General features: G+C 40.0%; 1 non-coding gene across 1 annotated transcript; it reads right to left on the reverse strand.

Moving 5' to 3' along the window:
• Positions 1–11619: 11619 nt before the first annotated feature.
• Positions 11620–11726, reverse strand: LOC112788598 (small nucleolar RNA R71). Its single transcript, XR_003195957.1, has one exon. It is a non-coding gene; the product is annotated as a small nucleolar RNA R71 (small nucleolar RNA).
• Between the last annotated feature and the right edge of the window lie 2784 nt (positions 11727–14510).

Raw genomic sequence — 14510 nt, forward strand, 5'->3', positions numbered from 1 at the left:
CATTATTTCATGAGGATTTTGCATGAGTTTAGTGACAAATTGTATATTGCATTACTCATGACTTGGACTAGAACTTTGATGCACTCTATTGCTTGCAAAGTTAATGAGAAAAGTGATTGCCAATAACGCTCTCGAAGCCATCATTGACCACGTTAAGAGTCACGTTAACTAAGTTAACGAGAACTCTAACGTGGAGATGGGAAGTTGAGCCAACGTTAGTGACACTTAACATTGTCACTAACGTTGGCAAATGCTCATAAGTGGCCACGTTAGAGTCCACGTTAACTTAGTTAACGTGGCCTCTAACGTTAGAAGGGGGAGAAACACCAACGTTAGTGATATTCAACATTGTCACTAACGTTGGCCTAAGGAGAAATATACCACGTTAACTCCCACGTTAACTTGCTTAACGTGGGAGCTAACGTAAGAAGCAAGAGTGGTCGACAACGTTAGTGACACCCAACATTGTCACTAACTTTGGAAGCAACAACACAACCCCCCAAGGAGCCACGTTTACCTCCACGTTAACTTAGTTAACGTGGAAGCTAACGTTGATGAGTGAAAGAATGGCCAACGTTAGTGACACTCAACATTGTCACTAACGTTGGGGATGGCTAAGCATGGCCACGTTAGAAGCCACGTTAACCTAGTTAACGTGGACTCTAATGTGAGACATAGGGGCACCTTGGAACGTTAGTAACAATGTTGAGTGTCACTAACGTTCTCGAAGGATGGCAAGCCCACGTTAAAGAGCCACGTTAACTAAGTTAACGTGGGCTCTAACGTGGGAACAAAGGGGGCTTTTCAAAGTTATTGGGAATGTTAAGTCTTAATAACGTGTGCGAAGGACTTAGAGGCAACGTTAGTGGCAACGTTTGTGCCACTAACGTTGAAGTTAACGTGGCTTTTACTTAGGAACATTAGTGAGAAAGTTGATTGTCACTAACGTTCTCGAACTCATATTTTCACTAAACGTTAACACCCCTAACGTCCTGAGCTCAAGTCTCTGCCCACTTCACATTTTTTCTCTGCAAGTAAAGCCAAGCCCAAACCAAATGAAGAAGAGAACGGCTTCAAACTCAAGATCCAAAGGGCCAAGACTTGAAGAGACAACTAGAAGCTGAGAAAAGTAGTATATATAGGAGTAGCTTTGAATTGTTTATGAGTTCTGGAAGTTGGGGGGAAAAGAGAACTACTCTCTGTATTTTACCTTCTCTGCATTTTCTAATTTTATGATGTATTCTCCATCTTTGTTGTCATTTTCTAGAGCTATGAACAACTAAACCCCTTTCATTGGGTTAGGGAGCTCTGTTGTAGTTTGATGGATCAATACTAATTTTCATTATTCTTCTTCTATCTTTTCTCTTGATTTTACTTGAAAGCTTTCGATCTTCATCCAATTGGGTAGTTATCTTGGAAAAGAAGCTATTCAAACTTGGATCTCTTCTGAACCTTGAAAGAGGAATGAAGAGATCAAGCTAGAAATGCTTTCTCATGCTGGACCAAATTGGGTTTGGATGGGTATGTGACTATAACCCTCTCAATACTTGATTTGGGAAATGCATGTGGTATAATGAGTGACCATACTTCATCTCTTCTCATGAGCAATTGACCAAGGAATTGGCTATTGATCAAGATTTGAGAGATTGAATTTGTAATTCAATCAATTAAGATTGCCAAGGAGATTAATGAGTACGTTGATTGAGGAAGAGATGAAAATGAACTTGATCCGGAGAATTGCAACATCTCCTAAGCCCAATGAACTCCCCATCTCTGATCTTACCCATTCTCTTTAATTTCTGCCATTTACTTTTATGAGCAAATCCCCCATTCCCATTTACAATTCTGCAATTTACTTTCAGTCATTTACTTCCAGTCCTTTAATTCTAGCATTTACTTTTCTGTTATTTACATTCCCGCCATTTTATTTTCTGCAACTCTCAACCCAAATTCTGGATTTGCTCAACTAGAACATTCTTCTAATTAAAGTTGTTTGATCAATCAATCCCTGTGGGATTCGACCTCACTCTATTGTGAGTTTTTACTTGACGACAAATTCGGTACACTTGCCGAAGGAAATTTATTGAGAGACAGTTTCCACCCACATCAGATATCAAAGCTGCTGAAATGCCCATCCCAAGCGCACCAGAGGGAAGGAAAAAGGAGAAAGAAGCACCCAAGCTTGAACTGAAAGCACTGCCCCCCACTCTCAAGTATGCATACCTTGGAAGTAATAAGAGTTATCCAGTAATCATCAACTCTACTCTCAGTCAAGAATAGGAAATTGAGTTAATAAAGGTGCTGCAAAAGCATCACGATGCCATCGGATGGACCCTTGCTGATTTGAAAGGGATAAGCTCATCCATATGCATGCACAAGATCCTGTTAGAAGAAGATGTTAAGCCCTCCAATCAAGCCCAAAAAAGATTGAATCCAGTCATGAATGAAGTGGTGCAAAAGGAGGTTATGAAGCTTTGGCAGGCAGGGGTGATCTACCTAATTTCAGATAGCCCATGGGTGAGCCCTGTCCAAGTGGTTCCTAACAAGGGAGGCATCACTGTGGTACCCAATGAAAAGAATGAACTCATCCATACAAGAACTGTACCAGGATGGAGGATGTGCATTGATTATAGAAAGCTTAATGAAGCCACAAGAAAAGATCACTTCCCACTCCCTTTCATGGACCAAATGCTAGAAAGGCTTGCAGGATATGCATATTATTGCTTCATGGATGGCTATTCGGGATACAATCAAATAGTGGTTGATCCAAGAGACCAGGAGAAAACATCATTCACTTGTCCATATGGAGTCTTTGCTTACAGGCACATGCCATTTGGGCTATGCAATGCACCTGCAACTTTCCAACGCTGTATGTTATCTATCTTTTCAGACATGATTGAAAAATTCATTGAAGTCTTTATGGACGACTTTTCAGTATTTGGGGATTCCTTCCCTAATTTCCTAAATCACCTCACCTTGGTATTGAAAAGATGTCAAGAGACCAACCTGGTTTTGAATTGGGAGAAATACCATTTTATAGTGACAGAATGAATAGTTCTTGGTCATAAGGTCTCTGACCATGGCATTGAGATAGACAGAGCTAAGGTAAAATTAATTGAGAAATTACCTCCACCTAGTAATTTCAAAGCAACTAGGAGTTTCCTAGGACATGCTGGATTTTACAGAAGGTTTATCAGAGATTTTTCAAAAATAGCCAAGCCTTTGAGTAACTTACTTGTTTCTGATACATCTTTTGTATTTGATCAGAATTGTATGCTAGCTTTTGAAACTCTGAAGAAAAAGCTTTCCTCAGCACCTATCATTGTCCCACCTAACTGGGATCTACCCTTTGAATTGATGTTTGATGCATCAAATGTTGCTATTAGGACAGTGTTAGGACAGAGGAAAGACAATTTAGTGCATGTTATATACTATGCCAGTAAAGTCTGATGCATAGAAACTTGTCTCTCAACAAATTTTCCTCGGCAAGTATACCGAATTGTCGTCAAGTAAAAACTCACAATAGAGTGAGGTCAAATCCCACAGGGATTGATTGGTCAATCAACTTTAATTAGGGGAATGTTCTAGTTGAGCTAAGCAGAATTTAATATGAGAGTTGCAGGAAATTAGATGGCGGAAAAGTAAATAACAGAAAATGTAAATACTGGAAATAAAGAGATGAATGTAAATGGCGGAAGGTAAATTGCAGAATCTTAAATGGGGAATGGGGAATTTAGCATGAAAGTAAATTGCAGAAATTAAAGAGAATGGGTAAGATCAGAAATAGGGGATTCATTGGGTTTAGGAGATGTTGCATTCTCCAGATCAAGTTCATTTTCATCTCTTCCTCAATCAATGCATTCATTGATCTCCTTGGCAATCTTAAGTGATTGAACTCTAATTCCTTGGTAATTCAATCTCTCAAATCTTGATCAATAGCCAATTCCTTGGTCTAATTACTCATGAGAAGAGATGAAGTATGGTCACTAATTATACCACATGTATTTCCAAATCAAAGTGTTGGTAGGATTATATGTCACTATATCCATCCAAACCCCAATTTGGTCCAACATGAGAAAGCATTTCTAGCATGATCTCTTCATTCCTTTTCCAAGGTTCCGAAGAGATCCAAGTATGAATAGCTTCTTTTCCAAGACAACTACCCAATTGGATGAAGATTGAAAGCTTTCTAGTAAAATCAAGAGAAAAGAAAGAAGAAGAATAATGAAAACTATTATTGATCCATCAAATTACAACATAGCTCCCTAACCCAATGAAAGGGGTTTAGTTGTTCATGGCTCTGGAAATGGAAAACAAAGATGGAGAATGCATTCTAAAAGTAAAACTAGAAGTTGCATAGAAAGTAAAATTATACAGAGAGTAGTTCTCTCAATCCAAAAGCTCTTCTCTAGTTCAAAACTACTCCTATATATACTACTCTTCTGATCTTCCAGTTGGCTCTTCAAGTCTTGGATATGGGCCTTTGGATCTTGAGTTGAAGCAGTTATCAACTTTAGTGGGCTCAGCTTCACTTGCAGAGAAAGTGTGCAGTAGGCATGGACTTTAGCTTAGGGCATTAGTGGTGTTAACGTTAAGTGAAACTGTGGGCTCGAGAACGTTAGTGACAATCACCTTTTTCACTAACGTTCCTAACCCAAAATGGTCCACGTTAACTTCAACGTTAGTGGCACTAACGTGACCACTAACATTGCCTCTTGGCCCTTCGCAAACGTTACTGGGGTTTACCTTTCCCAATAATGTTGAGAGTACCCCTTTCTCCCTACGTTAGAGTTCACGTTAGTATAGTTAACGTGACCTTTAACGTAGGCTTGCCAAATCTTCGAGAGCGTTAGTGACACCTACCTTTTTTACTAACGCTCCAAAATGCCCCTTTTTCCACGTTAGTGCCTCACGTTAATTACATTAACGTAACCACTAATGTGGTGTTAATTGCCATCTCCAATGTTAGTGACAAAGGTGAGTGTCACTAACGTTGGCTCATTATCCCTTTCCTTCACGTTAGCTTCCACGTTAATGTAATTAACGTGGTAACTAACGTGGCTCATGGTGGCTTAGTCCAACGTTAGTGACAAAGGTGAGTGTCACTAATGTTGGCGATTCCTTGCTCCTTCCACGTTAAAGTTCACGTTAACTAAGTTAACGTGGCTCTTAACGTAGCCAATATGGGCTTAGTCCAACGTTAGTGATAAAGGTGAGTGTCACTAACGTTGGCATTATCTTTCTCTTCCACGTTAGAGTTCATGTGAACTGAGTTAACGTGACTCTTAATGTGGCCAATTGCCCTTTCTGGAGCGTTAGTGGCACTCACTTTTACCACTAACGCTTGGAGCTTCCTTTTCCTCCACGTTAACTACCACGTTAATGTAGTTAATGTGGTATTTAACGTGGGCTATGATGGCTTCGAAGACGTTTTTGGCGATCACGTTTCTCATTAACGTTGCAAGCTAGATCCCATTCCACGTTAGTGGTCACGTTAGATAGACTAACGTGGCTACTAACGTGGCTTTTCCTTGCCTCCTTTGTCCTGAAATCAAGCAAATAAAGTGCATCAAAGCTCTAATCCAAGTTATGAGTCATACATCATCCAATTTGTCATTAAATTCATGCATAATTCTCATGAAATCATATAAAATTCACAATGTTTGCTTGAATCAAGATGTAAGTGAAATTCTACCCAAAACTTGCTTATTTCCTAAGAAAATGCAAGAAACTACCCTTAAACAGTAAAGAAAAGGTCAGTGAAAATGGCCGAAATGCCCTGGCATCAAAGTCCTAAATGAAACCCAAAGGAATTACACAACTACTGAAAAGCAACTACTGGCAATAGTGTTTGCATTTGATAAGTTTAGATCATATCTCATAGGATCTAAAGTGATTGTTTTTACTGATCATTCTGCATTGAAATATTTACTTGCTAAGCATGAATCAAAACCAAGGCTGATAAGATGGATTTTGTTGCTGTAGGAATTTAACATTGAAATTAAGGACAAGAAAGGAGTGGAGAATAAGGTGACAGATCACTTGTCAAGGATTCCCCGTGAAGAAGGAAACACACACATCTTGAATATAAATGAATGTTTCCCTAATGAGCAACTGATGTTGGTTCACAAGGCACCATGGTTTGTAGACATTGCAAATTTTAAAGCCACTAGGGAGGTGCCCCCATAATTCAACAAACACCAGAAGAGGAAGCTTATTAATGATGCCAAGTACTTCATCTGGGATGAACCATACCTTTTCAAGAAATGTTCAGATGGAATACTTAGAAGATGCTTCTCAGAGGAAGAAGGAAGTGAAGTCTTATGGAATTGTCATGGTTCTTGCTGTAGGGGACATTTTAGAGTAGCAAGGAATACAGCAAAAGTACTACAATGTGGATTCTTTTGGCCCACAATTTTCAACGATGCAAAAGAAATGATACAGCACTACAATGAATGCCAGAGAATAGGGAACCTACCCAAAAGAAATGAAATGCCACAACAATTCATCTTAGAACTTGAATTATTTGATGTATGGGGGATTGATTTCATGGGACCATTCCCAACCTCATACTCAAATAAATATATCTTGGTGGCAGTGGATTATGTTTCAAAATAGGTGGAAGCCATTGCAACTCCAACAAATGATAATACGGTGGTGATAAACTTTCTCATAAAGAATATCTTTAGCCGATTTGGGGTACCTAGAGCTCTTATCAGTGATGGAGGAAGCCATTTTTCCAACAGACCTTTGGAAAGTCTCCTCCTGAGGTATGGAGTGAAGCACAAGGTTGCCACACCCTACCATCCCCAAACAAGTGGGTAGACAGAGATATCAAACAGAGAGCTCAAAAAAATCTTGGAAAAGACTATGGGAGCTTCAAGAAAAGACTAGTCCAAGAAGTTGGATGATGCTCTTTGGGCCTATAGGACAGCCTTCAAAACACCAATTAGGATGTCTCCATATCAATTAGTGTATGGGAAAGCTTGTCATCTACCACTGGAGCTTGAACACAAAGCATTCTGGGCTCTCAAGCACCTGACTTTCAATAATGTTGCTGCTGGGGAAAGAAGGCTTTTGCAATTGCAAGAACTAGAATAGCTCAGGTCTCAGGCCTATGAAATTGCAAAAATTTACAAAGAAAAGGCAAAAGAAAGACATGACCTAAAGTTGGAACCAAGAAGCTTCGAGGATGGGCAGAGAGTGCTCCTCTACAATTCCATGCTAAAGCTATTCCCTGGGAAGCTAAAGTCAAGATGGTCAAGACCTTTTCTTGTCACCAAGGTCTCTCCGTATGGACACATAGAAATCATGGAAGAAAGCTCAAAGCGGACCTTCACTGTGAATGGAAAAAGGTTCAAACACTACCTAGGCAGTATGTAAGAAGGCCCGAAGATGAAGTTTCATCTCAACTAATGGAGAGAACGTCAAGCTAGTGACGTTAAAAGAGCGCTTGTTGGGAGGCAACCACCAAAGGTAATTTTCTTTTCATAGCTTGTCAATAAAAGAGTTAAGAAGGTTTCTCTGCATTGCAAGGAGCTAAGTTTGGTGTTGCACACCAAAACAATTCAAGGGTTAATGCGGGATGCTAAGTTTGGTGTTCCACCAATTATTGAAATACCTTTCTACCCTCAGTTTGATCACTAGCTCCAAATAATCAGGGAAACTACTTAACAATTGTTTCAATTTTAGTCACAGGTCATAGTTTTAGAAGCACTTGATGTTTCATGTATGTATTCATTTTGCTGTAAGAAAGGAACTAAGTTTGGTGTTCACACACCAACTTAGGTCCAAAAAATCATAAGCATACATACAGACTAACCATTTCTCAAGTGCTTGAGGGACAAGCAACTTCCAAAAAAAAAGTTTTGCAGGAAGACAATCAACCCTTAGGATAGACTATGCACCAACATCCAGGGACAAAAAGAACACCAAGGATAGGAAAGATGAGGAACAATGAAAAAGAGCCCAAAAGGTTGTGTTGTCGCTTAACTGTTTTCACTTGAATTACTTGAATTAGAAGTCTGAATGTACTTCTACTGATTAGTATGCCTGTGTTTGAATTTTGCTTGTTTGTTTGTCTTTAAATTCCAAATAAGTGTTTTAGTCTATGTGCCTAGTTAATTTCACCTGCTTGGATGTATGCTTGATCCCTTGTTTTAATTAAATAAAAGAAATGTTTGAACAGAAGTGAAATTTGTTCCATTTGGTAAGGAATAAAATAAAGATTGAGTGGTGGTATGTATGTATGATGCTGTAGCTAGCTCACTAATAATGAATAAAAGGGTAGAGTGTCTCTCTTTAGTGTAAATTTGGCTGCTGTATATGAATCTTAGCAATTGAAAATCCTTGGAAGAAAGAAAACAAATAAAAAGAAAGAAAAGAAAAGCCAAAAGTGGCAACAAAAATAGAAGAAACAAAGAACAAGGCTAGACACCAATAGCTTGGACCTTAAGACGTATACCTGTGGTGTCTTTGTACTAGGATCTACTTGGATGATTAGGTTCCATGGAGTGCCTTAACACTTGATAACTTGGGTTAACTGATCCGGGATTATTGATGCCAGGGCATTTTGGCCAGTTTCACTGACCTTTTCTTTACTGTTTTAGGGTAGTTTCATGCAGTTTCTTAGGAAATAAGCAAGTTTTGGATAAATAATCATTTACATCTTGATTCAAGCAAACAGTGTGAATTTTATATGATTTTATGAGAATTATGCATGAATTGAATGATAAAATAAATGATGCATGATCTCATGGGTTAGAACCTAGCTTTGATGCACTTTATTTGCTTGATTTCAGGACAAAGGAAGCAAGGAAGATGCCACGTTAATAGCCACGTTAGTCTAACTAACATGACCATTAACGTGGAATGGAGGATAGCTTGCAACGTTAATGAGAAAAGTGATCGCCAATAACGCCTGCGTGAGCCATCATAGCCCACGTTAGTTGCCACGTTAACTACGTTAACGTGGAAGCTAACGTGGAAAAGAAGTAAAGCTCCAACGTTAGTGGTAAAAGTGAATGCCACTAACGTTGGAAAAGGGGGCACACCTAGCCATGTTAAGAGTCACGTTAAGTACATTAACGTGAGCTCTAAGGTGGAAGGAAAGAAGTGCCAACGTTAGTGACACTCACCTTTGTCACTAACGTTGGACTAAGCCACTATTAACCACGTTAGTAGCCACGTTAATTGCATTAACGTGGAAGCTAACATGGAGGAAAGGAATGATGAGCCAACATTACTGACACTCACCTTTGTCACTAACGTTGGAGATGGCTATTACTACCACGTTAGAAGTCACGTTAACCTAAGTAATGTGAACTCTAACGTGGGAAGAAGGGTGTTTGGAGCGTTAGTGACAAAGGTAAGTGTCACTAACGCTCTTGAGGCTAAGGCATGCCTACGTTAAGAGCCACGTTAGTTATACTAACGTGGACTCTAACGTGAGAAAAGGGGGTTAAGAGCAACGTTAGTGAAAAAGGTAAACCCCAATAACGTTCGCGAAGGATCAAGAGGCAACGTTAGTGGTCACGTTAGTGCCACTAACGTTGAAGTTAACGTGAACCATCTTGGGCTAGAAACATTAGTGAAAAAGGTGATTGTCACTAACGTTCTCAAACCCACATTTTCATTTAAACGTTAACCCCACTAACGTCCTAGCCAAAATCTATGCCTACTTCATACTTTCTCTGCAAGTAAAGCTGAGCCCACTGAAGATTCCAAACTGCTTCAAACTCAAGATCCAAAGGCCCATATCCAAGACTTGAAGAGCCAACTAGAAGATCAGAAGAGTAGTATATATAGGAGTAGTTTTGAACTAGAAAACAACTTTTGGATTGGGAGAACTACTATCTGTATAATTTTACTTTTTCTGCAACTTCTAGTTTTACTTTCAGAATGCATTCTCCATCATTGTTTTCTATTCCCAGAGCTATGAACAACTAAACCCCTTTCATTGGGTTAGGGAGCTCTGTTGTAATTTGATGGATCAATAATAGTTTTCATTATTCTTCCTCTTTCTTTTCTCTTGATTTTACTAGAAAGCTTTCAATCTTCATCCAATTGGCTAGTTATCTTGGAAAAGAAGCTATTCATACTTGGATCTCTTCGGAACCTTGGAAGAGGAATGAAGAGATCATGCTAGAAAAACTTTCTCATGTTGGACCAAATTAGGGTTTGGATGGATATAGTGACATATAATCCTACCAATACTTTGATTTGGAAATACATGTGGTATAATCAGTGACCATACTTCATCTCTTCTCATGAGCAATTAGACCAAGGAATTGGCTATTGATCAAGATTTGAGAGATTGAATTACCAAGGAATTGTAATTCAATCACTTAAGATTGCCAAGGAGATCAATGAATGCATTGATTGAGGAAGAGATGAAAATGAACTTGATCCGGAGAATGCAACATCTCCTAAACCCAATGACTTCCCCATTTCTGATCTCACCCATTCTCTTTAATTTCTGAAATTTACTTTTATGCTCATCCTCCCAAATCCCCATTAAACATTCTGCAATTTACTTTCTGCCATTTACATTCAGCTCTTTATTTCCAGTATTTACATTTTCTGCTATTTACTTTCCCGCCATTTAATTTCCTGCAACTCTCACATTGAATTTTGCTTAGCTCAAATAGAACATTCCTCTAATTAAAGTTGATTGACCAATCAATCCCTGTGGGATTCGACCTCACTCTATTGTGAGTTTTTACTTGACGACAATTCGGTATACTTGCCGAGGGAAATTGTTGAGAGACAACTTTCCGTGCATCAAGTTTATGGCGCCGTTGCCGGGGATTGATTTTATATCAACAATGATTAAATTGGTGGATAACTAGATTGAGCTTTTTTTTTATTTTTTTGATTTCATTTGAGTAATTCACTTTCAGTTTAGCTATTTTCTTCCTTTTCCCCTACCCTTTTCTTAGTTGTTTACAATTCAGTTCACTAACCCACTAACTGTTTGATATATTGTATCACTCACACTAACAGCAATTCTAACAAGAATACTCTCTGCATCTACTCCCGTCTTGCTTTTGCCTTGTTAGTTGTATGACAGGTAGAAGAAGCGGGGCTTCAACTTCCTTTGATTCTGAATCTGAGAGGACCTTCCTTAGATTAAAGAGGGAAGAAGAGGAGTATTTTGAACCAGACATGGATGAGAATATGGAGAATCATCATGAAGAAGAAGCTCACAACCATGACAGAGAAGGCCCAGTGCATCATGCTGGGCAAGAAAGAAGAGTTCCGGGATCTTATATAAATCCAAACCCAGGAAACTGTGGAAGTAGCATCCAAAAGCCAACCATACATGCCAATAACTTTGAACTTAAGCCACAACTCATCACCCTTGTTCAGAACAACTGTTCGTTCGGAGGGGGTGTCCAAGAAGACCCCAATCAACATCTAACCACCTTCCTGAGGATTTGTGATACTGTGAAGTCTAATGGTGTTCATCCTGACACCTATAGACTGCTCCTATTCCCCTTCTCACTCAAGGACAAGGCATCTAAATAGCTGGAATTCTTTTCGAACGAGAGCTTAACAACCTGGGAAGATGTGGTGAATAAATTCTTGGCGAGATTCTATCATCCTCAAAGAATCAACAGGTTGAGAGATGAGGTTCAAACTTTCAGGCAACAAGATGGTGAGACTCTCTATGAAGCATGGGAGAGGTTTAAGGATCTGACAACAAGGTGCCCACCAGATATGTTCAATGAATGGGTATAGCTACACATTTTTTATGAAGGCCTTTCTTACGAATCAAAGAAGGCAGTAGACCTCTCATTCGGGGGATCTCTGAACAAGAAGAAAACCATTGAAGAAGCCATAGATGTCATTGAGACTGTAGCCGAGAATGACTACTTCTATGCCTTTGAAAGGGGCAACATTAGAGGAGTAATGGAGCTAAATAATGTGGATACACTGCTGGCCCAGAACAAGCTGATTACCAGGCAGCTGGCTGACCTTACCAAGAAGATGGAGAGGAACCAAGTAGCAGCAATCACCACCTCATTAGCAACTCAAGAAGGAGTAAATGCAGAGGCAGAGGGTGATCAGGAACAAGCCAACTACATTGGAAACTCACCTAGGCAGGCACATGATCCATACTCCAAGACTTACAATCCTAGTTAGAGGAACCACCCAAACTTTGGGTGGGGGAACCAACAATATCAAGGCCAAGATTAGAGACGTCACAACCCCAACAACAATGCGGCTCACCAACATTCCACACAGAGATCATATCAGCACCTACCCAATAACACACCTCAACATCCATACCAAAGCCAGACTGGCCCTTCTCATCACTCCAACTCCAACCCACCATCATCCGAAGACAGACTCTCAAGGATTGAGACTCTACTTGAAGTCTATGTAAGGAAGTCCAGGACAGTAAAGTGTTCCGAGAGGAAGTGCGGTCCAATATGGAGAATCAAGATGCTGCCATCAAGAAACTTAAGACACAAATTGGCTACCTATTCAAGCAAATTCCCAGCCATAACCTGTGCAGCAACACCGATCCAAACCCAAGAGAGGAATGTCAGGCCATCACCCTCAGAAGTGGGAAGGAATTGAAAGAAATTCCTAAGAATTCAAAAGAGAAGAACTCAATCGAAAGGAAATAGGAGCGAGATGAAGTCTAAATTCCCATTCCCAGTTCACAGCAAAAAGGAGAAATGCTGAAGCCAGACGTCCCAAAGGCTCCAAACCCTCAGCAATTAAGGAAGAAGGGGGACGACAACCAGTTCTTAAGATTTTTGGAAATCTTCAAGAAATTACAAATCAACATACCCTTTGCTGAAGCAATAGAGCAAATGCCGCTCTATGCCAAGTTTTTAAAGGAATTAATGACTAAGAAGAGAAGCTGGAAGAGCAATGAGACTGTGATACTAACCGAAGAATGTAGTGCCATCATTCAGTACAAACTACCCCAGAAATTGAAGGATCCTGGGAGTTTCCAGATCCCTTGTATTATAGGGAAAATCACAGCGGAGAAAGCTCTGTGTGACTCAGGAGCCAGCATAAATCTGATGTCAGTAGCTAGGATGAGAAAAATGAGGATTGAGGAGGCTAAGCCAACAAAAATGGCCCTACAACTGGCAGACCGATCATTCAAGTTTCCTCATGGCATAGTAGAAGATTTGCTGGTCAAGGTAGGAGAATTCATCTTCCCAGCAGACTTTGTAGTGCTGGACATGCAGGAGGAAGCCAAAGCCTCCATCATCCTGAGGAGACCGTTCTTGGCCACTGCTAGAGCTGTCATCGACGTTTAAAAAGGTGAACTCACTCTGAGATTACATAATGAAAAGATGACATTCAATGTGTTCATGGCCATGAGTTACCCACCAGAACCATTGGGAGAATGTATGAGGTTGGATTCACTGGAAGATGCAGTACAGGAAATTTTTTAAAAGGAAGAACTTGAAGGGTTAACAGAGGAGGAATCAACATCTAGTGAAGAGGCTGCAACAGCAGAGATTCATATACAGGGTACGCCAAAGGAAGAGAATGAAAAGATAGAAGCACCCAAACTTGAACTCAAAGCACTGCCACCCACTCTCAAATATGCATACTTAGGAGAAAGTGAAAGTTACCCAGTGATCATAAACTCATCCCTCAGCCGAGATCAAGAGGATGAATTACTCCAAGTATTACGAAAGCATAAGGAGGCCATTGGATGGACCCTCGCTGACCTGAAAGGAATCAGTTCGGCCATATGCATGCATAAGATACTGTTGGAAGATGATGCCAACCCATCCATTCAACCCCAAAAGAGGCTGAATCCAGTCATGAAGGAAGTGGTACAGAAAGAAGTTATGAAGTTATGGCAGGGAGGGGTAATCTACCCGATCTCCGACAGTCCATGGGTCAGCCCCATGCAAGTTGTCCCAAAAAAGGGAGGAATCACTGTAGTCCCCAATGAGAGGAACGAACTAATCCCTACAAGGACCGTCACAGGATGGCGGATGTGCATAGACTACAGAAAACTCAATGAAGCTACAAGAAAAGAACATTTTCCCCTTCCTTTTATGGATCAGATGCTGGAAAGACTTGCAGGACAAGCATATTACTGTTTTCTCGATGGTTATTCAGGATATAACCAAATAGTGATTGATCCGAGAGACTAAGAGAAAACCTTATTCACTTGCCCATATGGAGTGTTTGCCTACAGGCGCATGCCATTTGGGCTATGTAATGCACCTGTAACTTTCTAACGCTGCATGCTCTCCATTTTCTCAGATATGATAGAAAAATTCATTGAAGTCTTTATGGATGACTTTTCGGTATTCGAAGATTTCTTCCCTAATTGCCTAAATCACCTGGCCCTGGTATTAAAAAGATGTCAAGAAACCAACTTGGTCTTGAACTGGGAGAAATGTCACTTTATGGTGACAGGAGGAATAGTTCTTGGCCATAAAGTTTCTAACCAAGGCATTGAGGTAGACAGAGTTAAGGTGGAACTCATTGAAAAATTACCCCCACCAAGTGATGTCAAG

This window comes from Arachis hypogaea, chromosome 20 (assembly GCF_003086295.3).
Source record: "Arachis hypogaea cultivar Tifrunner chromosome 20, arahy.Tifrunner.gnm2.J5K5, whole genome shotgun sequence".
Taxonomy (NCBI): Eukaryota; Viridiplantae; Streptophyta; class Magnoliopsida; order Fabales; family Fabaceae; genus Arachis; species Arachis hypogaea.